This window comes from Dama dama, chromosome 8 (assembly GCF_033118175.1).
Source record: "Dama dama isolate Ldn47 chromosome 8, ASM3311817v1, whole genome shotgun sequence".
NCBI classification, from domain to species: domain Eukaryota; kingdom Metazoa; phylum Chordata; class Mammalia; order Artiodactyla; family Cervidae; genus Dama; species Dama dama.
In genome coordinates, this window is record NC_083688.1 from 63954154 (window position 1) to 63966218 (window position 12065).

Here is a 12065-nt window from a genome sequence, read left to right on the forward strand (position 1 = left end):
TTCATGCCCCCTCTTTTTTTGACACCTTTTGAAGCTCTTCATATATTTCACACCTTTTCAGGCTCTTCATGTTTTTGAACCCCTTTTTATGCTCCTTCTATTTTTCAAACCGTTTAATGCTCCTCGTATTTTTCACACCATTTGAAGCTCTTCATGTTTTTCACATCTTTTCAGGCTCTTCATGTTTTTGAACACTGTTTCATGCTCCTCCTATTTTTCAGACCGTTTCATGCTCCTCATCTATATCACAGCTTTTGAAGCTCTTCATATATTTTAAACCTTTTGAATCTCTTCATATTTTTCACACCTTTTCAGGCTCTTCATGTTTTTGAACACTGTTTCATGCTCCTCCTATTTTTCAGACCGTTTCATGCTCCTCATATTTTTGACACCTTTTGAAGCTCTTCATATATTTCACACCTTTTCTTGCTCTTCATGTTTTTGAACACCGCTTCATGCTCCTCCTATTTTTCAGACCGTTTCATGCTCCTCATGTATTTCACACCTTTTGAGCTCTTCATATTTTTCACACCTTTTCATTCTCTTCAGGTTTTTGAACACCGTTTCATGCTCCTCCTATTTTTCAGACCGTTTCATGCTCCTCATGTATTTCACACCTTTTGAAGCTCTTCATATTTTTCACACCTTTTCAGGCTCTCCGTGTTTCTCAACACCGCTTCATGCTCCTCCTATTTTTCAGACCGTTTCACGCTCCTCATGTATTTCACACCTTTTAAAGCTCTTCATATTTTTCACACCTTTTCAGGCTCTCCATGTTTCTCAACACCGCTTCATGCTCCTCCTATTTTACAGACCGCTTCATGCTCCTCATATTTTTCACACCTTTTGAAGCTCTTCATATTTTTCACACCTTTTCAGGCTCTTCATGTTTTTCAACACCACTTCATGCTCCTCCTATTTTTCAGACCGTTTCATGCTCCTCATGTATTTCACACCTTTTGAAGCTCTTCATATTTTTCACACCTTTTCAGGCTCTTCATGTTTTGGAACACCGCTTCATGCTCCTCCTATTTTTCAGACCGTTTCATGCTCCTCATCTATATCACAGCTTTTGAAGCTCTTCATATATTTTAAACCTTTTGAATCTCTTCATATTTTTCACACCTTTTCAGGCTCTTCATGTTTTTGAACACTGTTTCATGCTCCTCCTATTTTTCAGACCGTTTCATGCTCCTCATATTTTTGACACCTTTTGAAGCTCTTCATATATTTCACACCTTTTCTTGCTCTTCATGTTTTTGAACACCGCTTCATGCTCCTCCTATTTTTCAGATTGTTTCCTGCTCCTCATGTATTTCACACCTTTTGAAGCTCTTCATATATTTCACACCTTTTGAAACTCTTCATATATTTCACAGCTTTTCAGGCTCTTCATGTTGTTGAACACCGTTTCATGCTCCTCCTATTTTTCAGACCGTTTCATGCTCCTCCTTTATTTCAGACCGTTTCATGCTCCTCATATTTTTGGCACCTTTTGAAGCTCTTCATATTTTCCACACCTTTTGAAGCTCTTCATATTTTTCATATTTTTGAAGCTCTTCATATTTTCACACGTTTTCAGACTCTTCATGTTTTTCAAAACCGCTTCATGCGCCTCCTATTTTTCAGAGAGTTTCATGCTCCTCATGTATTTCACACCTTTTGAAGCTCTTCATATTTTTCACACCTTTTCAGGCTCTTCATGTTTTTGAACACCATTTCATGCTGCTCCTATTTTTAAGACCGTTTCATGCTCCTCATGTATTTCACACCTTTTGAAGCTCTTCATATTTTTCACACCTTTTCAGGCTCTCCATGTTTCTCAACACCGCTTCATGCTCCTCCTATTTTTCAGACCGTTTCACGCTCCTCATGTATTTCACACCTTTTAAAGCTCTTCATATTTTTCACACCTTTTCAGGCTCTCCATGTTTCTCAACACCGCTTCATGCTCCTCCTATTTTACAGACCGCTTCATGCTGCTCATATTTTTCACACCTTTTGAAGCTCTTCATATTTTTCACAACTTTTCAGGCTCTTCATGTTTTTCAACACCACTTCATGCTCCTCCTATTTTTCAGACCGTTTCATGCTCCTCATGTATTTCACACCTTTTGAAGCTCTTCATATTTTTCACACCTTTTCAGGCTCTTCATGTTTTTCAACACTGTTTCATGCTCCTCCTATTTTTCAGACCGTTTCATGCTCCTCATCTATATCACAGCTTTTGAAGCTCTTCATATTTTTTAAACCTTTTGAATCTCTTCATATTTTTTACACCTTTTCAGGCTCTTCATGTTTTTGAACACTGTTTCATGCTCCTCCTATTTTTCAGACCGTTTCATGCTCCTCATATTTTTGACACCTTTTGAAGGTCTTCATATATTTCACACCTTTTCTGGCTCTTCATTTTTTTCAACACCACTTCATGCTCCTCCTATTTTTCAGACCGTTTGATGCTTCTCATATTTTTGACACCTTTTGAAGCTCTTCATATATTTCCCACCTTTTCAGGCTCTTCATGTTTTTCAACAAAGCTTCATGCTCCTCCTATTTTTCAGACCGTTTCATGCACCTCATATTTTTCACACCTTTTGAAGCTCTTCATATTTTTCACACCTTTTCAGGCTGTTCATGTTTTTCAACACCGCTTCATGCTTCTCCTATTTTTCAGACCGTTTCATGCTCATCATATTTTTGACAACTTGTGAAGCTCCTCATATTTTTGACACCTTTTGAAGCTCCTCATATTTTTCAAACCTTTTTAGGCTCTTCATGTTTTTGAACAACGTTTCATGCCCCTCCTATTTTTCAGACCGTTTCATGCTCCTCATATTATTGCACCTTTTGAAGTTCCTCATATTTTTCAAACCTTTTTAGGCTCTTCATGTTTTTGAACACCGCTTCATGCTCCTCCTATTATTCAGACCGTTTCATGCTCCTCTTGTATTTCACACCTTTTGAAGCTCTTCATATTTTTCACACCTTTTCAGGCTCTTCATGTTTTTCTACACCGATTCATGCTCCTCATATTTTTGACACCTTTGGAATCTCTTCATATTTTTCACACCTTTTCAGGCTCTTCATGTTTTTGAACATCACTTGTATTCCTCCTATTTTTCAGACCGTTTCATGCTCCTCATATTTTTGACACCTTTTGAAGCTCTTCATGTATTTCACACGTTTTCAGGCTCTTCATGTTTTTCAACACCACTTCATGCTTCCCCCTATTTTTCAGGCCGTTTTATGCTCCTCGTATTTTTCACACCTTTTGAAGCTCTTCATATTTTTCAACCTTTTTAGGCTCTTTATGTTTTTGAACACGGTTTCATGCTCCTCCTATTTTTCAAACTGTGTCATGCTCATCTCATTTTTAACAACTTTTGAAGCTCTTCATATTTTTCACACCTTTTGAAGCTCTTCATATTTCTCAAACGTTTTCAGGCTCTTCATGTTTTGCAACACCCCTTCTTGCTCATCCTATTTTTCAGACCGTTTCATGCTTCTCTCATTTCTGACACATTTTGAAGCTCTTCATATATTTCACACATTTTCAGGCTCTTCATGTTTTTCAACACCACTTCATGCTCCTCCTATTTTTCAGACCGTTTCATACTCATCTCACATTAGACACATTTTGAAGCTCTTCATATTTTCCACACCTTTTGAAGCTCTGCATATTTTTCAAAAGTTTTCAGGCTCTTAATCTTTTTCAACACCGCTTCTTGCTCCTCCTATTTTTCAGACCGTTTCATGCTCCTCATATTTTTGACACGTTTTGAAGCTCTTCATATTTTTCACACCTTTTGAATCTCTTCATATTTCTCAAACGTTTTCAGGCTCTTCATGTTTTTCAACACCGCTTCTTGCTCATCCTATTTTTCAGACCGTTTCATGCTCCTCTCATTTCTGACACCTTTTGAAGCTCGTCATATATTTCACACGTTTTCAGGCTCTTCATGTTTTTCAACACCACTTCATGCTCCTCCTATTTTTCAGACCGTTTCATGCTCCTCATGTATTTCACACCTTTTGAAGCTCTTTATATTTTTCACACCTTTTTAGGCTCTTCATGTTTTTGAACACGATTTCAGGCTCCTTATATTTTTCGGACTGTTTCATGCTCATCTCATTTTTGAAACCTTTTGAAGCTCTTCATATTTTTCACACCTTTTGAATCTCTTCATATTTCTCAAACGTTTTCAGGCTCTTCATATTTTTCAACACCGCTTCTTGCTCATCCTATTTTTCAGACCGTTTCATGTTTCTATCATTTCTGACAACTTTTGAAGCTCTTCATATATTTCACACATTTTCAGGCTCTTCATGTTTTTCAACACCACTTCATGCTCCTCCTATTTTTCAGACCGTTTCATGCTCATCTCACTTTTGACACATTTTGAAGCTCTTCATATTTTCCACACCTTTTGAAGCTCTTCATATTTTTCATATTTTTGAAGCTCTTCATATTTTCACACGTTTTCAGGCTCTTCATGTTTTTCAACACCACTTCATGCTCCTCCTATTTTTCAGACCGTTTCGTGCTCCTCATATTTTGACACCTTTTGAAGCTCTTAATATATTTCACACCTTTTCAGACTCTTCATGATTTCCAACACCGCTTCATGCTCCTCATATTTTCAGACCGTTTCATGCTCATCTCATTTTTATCACCTTTTGAAGCTCTTCATATTTTTCACAACTTTTGAATTTCTTCATATTATTCACACGTTTTCAGGCTCTTCATGTTTTTCAACACCACTTCATGCTTCTCCTATTTTTCAGACCGTTTCATGCTCCTCATATTTTTGACACCTTTAGAAGATCTTCATATTTTATCCACCTTTTCAGGCTCTTCATGTTTTTCAACACCGCTTCATGCTCTTCCTATTTTCTAGACCGTTTCATGCTCCTCATGTATTTCCAACCTTTTGAAGCTCTTCATATTTTTCACACCTTTGCAGGCTCCCCATGTTTTTCAACACGGCTTCATGATCCTCCTGTTTTTCAGACCGTTTCATGCTCCTCATATTTTGACACGTTTTGAAGATCTTCATATTTTTCACACATTTTCAGGCTCTTCATGTTTTTCAAAACCGATTCATGCTCCTCCTATGTTTCAGACCGTTTCATGCTCCTCATATTTTGACACCTTTTGAAGCTCTTCTTATTTTTCACACCTTTTCTGGCTCTTCATGTTTTCAACACCGCTTCATGCTCGTCCTATTTTCCAGACCTTTTCATGCTCGTCTCATTTTTGACACCTTTTGAAGCTCTTCATATTTCTCACAACTTTTAAGCTCTTCATGTTTTTCACACGTTTTCAGGCTCTTCATGTTTTTCAACAGCACTTCATGTTCCTCCCATTTTTCAGACCGTTTCAAGCTCCTCCTATTTTTCAGACCGTTTCATGCTCCTCATATTTTTGACACCTTTTGAAGCTCTTCATATTTTTCACACATTTTCAGGCTCTTCATGTTTTTCAACACCGATTCATGCCCCTCATATTTTTGACACCTTTTGAATCTCTTCATATTTTTCACACCTTTTCAGGCTCTTCATGTTTTTGAACACCACTTGTGTTCCTCCTATTTTTCAGACCGTTTCATGCTCCTCATATTTTTGACACCTTTTGAAGCTCTTCATATATTTCACACGTTTTCAGGCTCTTCATGTTTTTCAACACCACTTCATGCTTCTCCTATTTTTCAGACCGTTTTATGCTCCTCGTATTTTTCACACCTTTTGAAGCTCTTCATATTTTTCAAACTTTTTAGGCTCTTCATGTTTTTGAACACCATTTCATGCTCCTCCTATTTTTCAAACTGTGTCATGCTCATCTCATTTAACAACTTTTGAAGCTCTTCATATTTTTCACACCTTTTGAAGCTCTTCATATTTCTCAAACGTTTCAGGCTCTTCATGTTTTGCAACACCCCTTCTTGCTCATCCTATTTTTCAAACCGTTTCATGCTTCTCTCATTTCTGACACATTTTGAAGCTCTTCATTATTTCACACATTTTCAGGCTCTTCATGTTTTTCAACACCACTTCATGCTCCTCCTGTTTTTCAGACCGTTTCATACTCATCTCGCTTTTGACACATTTTGAAGCTCTTCATATTTTCCACACCTTTTGAAGCTCTTCATATTTTTCAAACGTTTTCAGGCTCTTAATCATTTTCAACACCGCTTCTTGCTCCTCCTATTTTTCAGACCGTTTCATGCTCCTCATATTTTTGACACGTTTTAAAGCTCTTCATATTTTTCACACCTTTTCAGGCTCTTCATGTTTTTGAACACCGTTTCATGCTCCTCATATTTTTCAGACCGTTTCATGCTCCTCATATTTTTGACACCTTTTGAAGCTCTTCATATTTTTCACACCTTTTCAGGCTCTTCATGTTTTTCAAAGCCACTTCATGCTTCTCCTATTTTTCAGACCGTTTCATGCTCCTCTCATTTCTGACACCTTTTGAAGCTCTTCATATATTTCACACATTTTCAGTCTCTTCATGTTTTTCAACACCACTTCATGCTCCTCCTATTTTTCAGACCGTTTCATGCTCCTCCTGTATTTCACACCTTTTGAAGCTCTTTATATTTTTCACAACTTTTTAGGCTCTTCATGTTTTTGAACACGATTTCAGGCTCCTCCTATTTTTCGGACTGTTTCAAGCTCATCTCATTTTTGACACCTTTTGAAGCTATTCATATTTTTCACACCTTTTGAATCTCTTCATATTTCTCAAACGTTTTCACGCTCTTCATGTTTTTCAACACCCCTTCTTGCTCATCCTATTTTTCAGATCGTTTCATACTCCTCATATTTTTGACGTGTTTTGAAGCTCTTCATATTTTCCACACCTTTTGAAGCTCTTCATATTTTTCAAACGTTTTCAGGCTCTTCATTTTTTTCAACACCGCTTCTTGCTCCTCCTATTTTTCAGATTGTTTCATACTCCTCATATTTTTGACGCGTTTTGAAGCTCTTCATGTTTTTCACACGTTTTCAGGCTCTTCATGTCTTTGAACACCGTTTCATGCTGCTCCTATTTTTCAAATCTTTTCATGCTCCTCATATTTTTGACACATTTTGAAGCTCTTCAATTTTTCACACCTTTTGAAGCTCTTCATATTTTTCACTCCTTTTCAGGCTCTTCATGTTTATTACACCGCTTCATGCTGCTCCTATTTTTCAGACCGTTTCATGCTCCTCCTATTTTTGACACCTTTTGAAGCTCTTCTTTTTTTTCACACCTTTTCAGGCTCTTCATGTTTTTGAACTCCGTTTCATGCTCCTCCTATTTTTCAGACCGTTTCATGCTCCTCATATTTTTGACACCTTTTGAAGCTCGTCATATTTTTCACACCTTTTCAGGGTCTTCATGTTTTTTACACCGCTTCATGCTCCTTCTATTTTTCAGACTGTTTCATGCTCCTCCTGTTTTTGACACCTTTTGAAGCTCTTCATATTTCACACCATTTCAGGCTCTTCATATTTTTGATCACCGTTTAATGCTCCTCCTATTTTTCAGACCGTTTCATGCTCCTCATATTTTTGACACCTTTTGAAGCTCTTCATATTTTACCCACCTTTTCAGGCTCTTCATGTTTTTCAACACCGTTTCATGCTCCTCATGTATTTCCAACCGTTTGAAGCTCTTCATATTTTTCACAACTTTTCAGGCTCTTCATGTTTTTGAACACGGTTTCATGCTCCTCCTATTTTTCAGACCGTTTCATGCTCCTCATGTATTTCACACCTTTTAAAGCTCTTCATATTTTTCACACCTTTTCAGGCTCTTCATGTTTTTGAACACCGTTTCATTCTCCTCCAATTTTTCAGACCGTTTCATGCTCCTCATATTTTTGACACCTTTTGAAACTCTTCATATTTTTCACACCTTTTCAGGCTCCCCATGTTTTTCAACACGGCTTCATGATCCTACTGTTTTTCAGACCGTTTCATGTTCCTCATATTTTTGACACGTTTTGAAGCTCTTCATATTTTTCACACCTTTTCAGGCTCTTGATGTTTTTGAACACCGTTTCATGCTCCTCCGATTTTTCAGACCGTTTCATGCTCCTCATATTTTTGACACCTTTTGAAGCTCTTCATATTTTTCACACCTTTTCAGGCTCTTCATGTTTTTCAAAGCCAATTCATGCTTCTCCTATTTTACAGACCGTTTCATGCTCCTCTCATTTCTGACACCTTTTGAAGCTCTTCATATATTTCACATATTTTCAGGCTCTTCATGTTTTTCAACACCACTTCATGCTCCTCCTATTTTTCAGACCGTTTCATGCTCCTCCTGTATTTCACACCTTTTGAAGCTCTTCATATTTTTCACACCTTTTCAGGGTCTTCATGTTTTTTACACCGCTTCATGCTCCTCCTATTTTTCAGACTGTTTCATGCTCCTCCTATTTTTGACACCTTTTGAAGCTCTTCATATTTCACACCATTTCAGGCTCTTCATATTTTTGAATACCGTTTAATGCTCCTCCTATTTTTCAGACCGTTTCATGCTCCTCATATTTTTGACACATTTTGAAGCTCTTCATATTTTACCCACCTTTTCAGGCTCTTCATGTTTTTCAACACCGTTTCATGCTCCTCATGTATTTCCAACCGTTTGAAGCTCTTCATATTTTTCACAACTTTTCAGGCTCTTCATGTTTTTGAACACGGTTTCATGCTCCTCCTATTTTTCAGACCGTTTCATGCTCCTCATGTATTTCCAACCGTTTGAAGCTCTTCATATTTTTCACAACTTTTCAGGCTCTTCATGTTTTTGAACACCGTTTCATTCTCCTCCAATTTTTCAGACCGTTTCATGCTCCTCATATTTTTGACACCTTTTGAAACTCTTCATATTTTTCACACCTTTTCAGGCTCCCCATGTTTTTCAACACGGCTTCATGATCCTACTGTTTTTCAGACCGTTTCATGTTCCTCATATTTTTGACACGTTTTGAAGCTCTTCATATTTTTCACAACTTTTAAGGCTCTTCATGTTTTTGAACACGGTTTCATGCTCCTCCTATTTTTCATACCTTTTCATGCTCCTCCTATTTTTCAGACATTTCATGCTCCTCATATTTTTGACACCTTTTGAAGCTCTTCATATTTTTCACATCTTTTCAGGCTCTTCATGTTTTTCAACACCGTTTCATGCTCCTCCTATTTTTCAGACCATTTCATGCTCCTCATATTTTTGTCACATTTTGAACCTCTTCATATTTTTCACACCTTTTCAGGCTTTTCATGTTTTTCAACACCGCTTCATGATCCTCCTATTTTTAAGAGCATTTCATGCTCCTCATATTTTTGACACCTTTTGAATCTCTTCATATATTTCACACCTTTTCAGGCTCTTCATGTTTTTGAACACCGCTTCATGCTCCTCCTATTTTTCAGACCGTTTCATGCTCCTCATGTATTTCACACCTTTTGAAGCTCTTCATATTTTCCACACCTTTTGAAGCTCTTCATATTTTTCAAACGTTTTCAGGCTCTTCATTTTTTTCAACACCGCTTCTTGCTCCTCCTATTTTTCAGATCGTTTCATACTCCTCATATTTTTGACACGTTTTGAAGCTCTTCATGTTTTTCACACGTTTTCAGGCTCTTCATGTCTTTGAACACCGTTTCATGCTGCTCCTATTTTTCAGATCTTTTCATGCTCCTCATATTTTTGACACATTTGAAGCTCTTCATTTTTTTCACACCTTTTGAAGCTCTTCATATTTTTCACACCTTTTCAGGCTCTTCATGTTTATTACACCGCTTCATGCTGCTACTATTTTTCAGACCGTTTCATGCTCCTCATATTTTTGACACCTTTTGAAGCTCTTCATATTTTACCCACCTTTTCAGGCTCTTCATGTTTTTCAACACCGTTTCATGCTCCTCATGTATTTCCAACCGTTTGAAGCTCTTCATATTTTTCACAACTTTTCAGGCTCTTCATGTTTTTGAACACGGTTTCATGCTCCTCCTATTTTTCAGACCGTTTCATGCTCCTCATGTATTTCACACCTTTTAAAGCTCTTCATATTTTTCACACCTTTTCAGGCTCTTCATGTTTTTGAACACCGTTTCATTCTCCTCCAATTTTTCAGACCCTTTCATGCTCCTCATATTTTTGACATCTTCTGAAACTCTTCATATTTTTCACACCTTTTCAGGCTCCCCATGTTTTTCAACACGGCTTCATGATCCTACTGTTTTTCACACCGTTTCATGTTCCTCATATTTTTGACACGTTTTGAAGCTCTTCATATTTTTCACACCTTTTCAGGCTCTTGATGTTTTTGAACACCGTTTCATGCTCCTCCGATTTTTCAGACCGTTTCATGCTCCTCATATTTTTGACACCTTTTGAAGCTCTTCATATTTTTAACACCTTTTCAGGCTCTTCATGTTTTTCAAAGCCACTTCATGCTTCTCCTATTTTTCAGACCGTTTCATGCTCCTCTCATTTCTGACACCTTTTGAAGCTCTTCATATATTTCACATATTTTCAGGCTCTTCATGTTTTTTTACACCGCTTCATGCTCCTCCTATTTTTCAGACTGTTTCATGCTCCTCCTATTTTTGACACCTTTTGAAGCTCTTCATATTTCACACCATTTCAGGCTCTTCATATTTTTAAACACCGTTTAATGCTCCTCCAATTTTTCAGACTGTTTCATGCTCCTCCTATTTTTGACACCTTTTGAAGCTCTTCATATTTTACCCACATTTACAGGCTCTTCATGTTTTTCAACACCGTTTCATGCTCCTCATATATTTCCAACCGTTTGAAGCTCTTCATATTTTTCACAACTTTTCAGGCTCTTCATGTTTTTGAACACGGTTTCATGCTCCTCCTATTTTTCATACCGTTTCATGCTCCTCCTATTTTTCAGACATTTCATGCTCCTCATATTTTTGACACCTTTTGAAGCTCTTCATATTTTTCACATCTTTTCAGGCTCTTCATGTTTTTCAACACCGTTTCATGCTCCTCCTATTTTTCAGACCATTTCATGCTCCTCATATTTTTGACACCTTTTGAACCTCTTCATATTTTTCACACCTTTTCAGGCTTTTCATGTTTTTCAACACCGCTTCATGATCCTGTTATTTTTCAGAGCATTTCATGCTCCTCATATTTTTGACACCTTTTGAATCTCTTCATATATTTCACACCTTTTCAGGCTCTTCATGTTTTTGAACACCACTTCATGCTCCTCCTATTTTTCAGACCGTTTCATGCTCCTCATGTATTTCACACCTTTTAAAGCTCTTCATATTTTTCACACCTTTTCAGGCTCTTCATGTTTTTGAACACCGTTTCATTCTCCTCCAATTTTTCAGACCGTTTCATGCTCCTCATATTTTTGACACCTTCTGAAACTCTTCATATTTTTCACACCTTTTCAGGCTCCCCATGTTTTTCAACACGGCTTCATGATCCTACTGTTTTTCAGACCGTTTCATGTTCCTCATATTTTTGACACGTTTTGAAGCTCTTCATATTTTTCACACCTTTTCAGGCTCTTGATGTTTTTGAACACCGTTTCATGCTCCTCCGATTTTTCAGACCGTTTCATGCTCCTCATATTTTTGACACTTTTGAAGCTCTTCATATTTTTCACACCTTTTCAGGCTCTTCATGTTTTTCAAAGCCACTTCATGCTTCTCCTATTTTTCAGACCGTTTCATGCTCCTCTCATTTCTGACACCTTTTGAAGCTCTTCATATATTTCACATATTTTCAGGCTCTTCATGTTTTTTTACACCGCTTCATGCTCCTCCTATTTTTCAGACTGGTTCATGCTCCTCCTATTTTTGACACCTTTTGAAGCTCTTCATATTTCACACCATTTCAGGCTCTTCATATTTTTAAACACCGTTTAATGCTCCTCCTATTTTTCAGACCGTTTCATGCTCCTCATATTTTTGACACCTTTTGAAGCTCTTCATATTTTACCCACCTTTACAGGCTCTTCATGTTTTTCAACACCGTTTCATGCTCCTCATATATTTCCAACCGTTTGAAGCTCTTCATA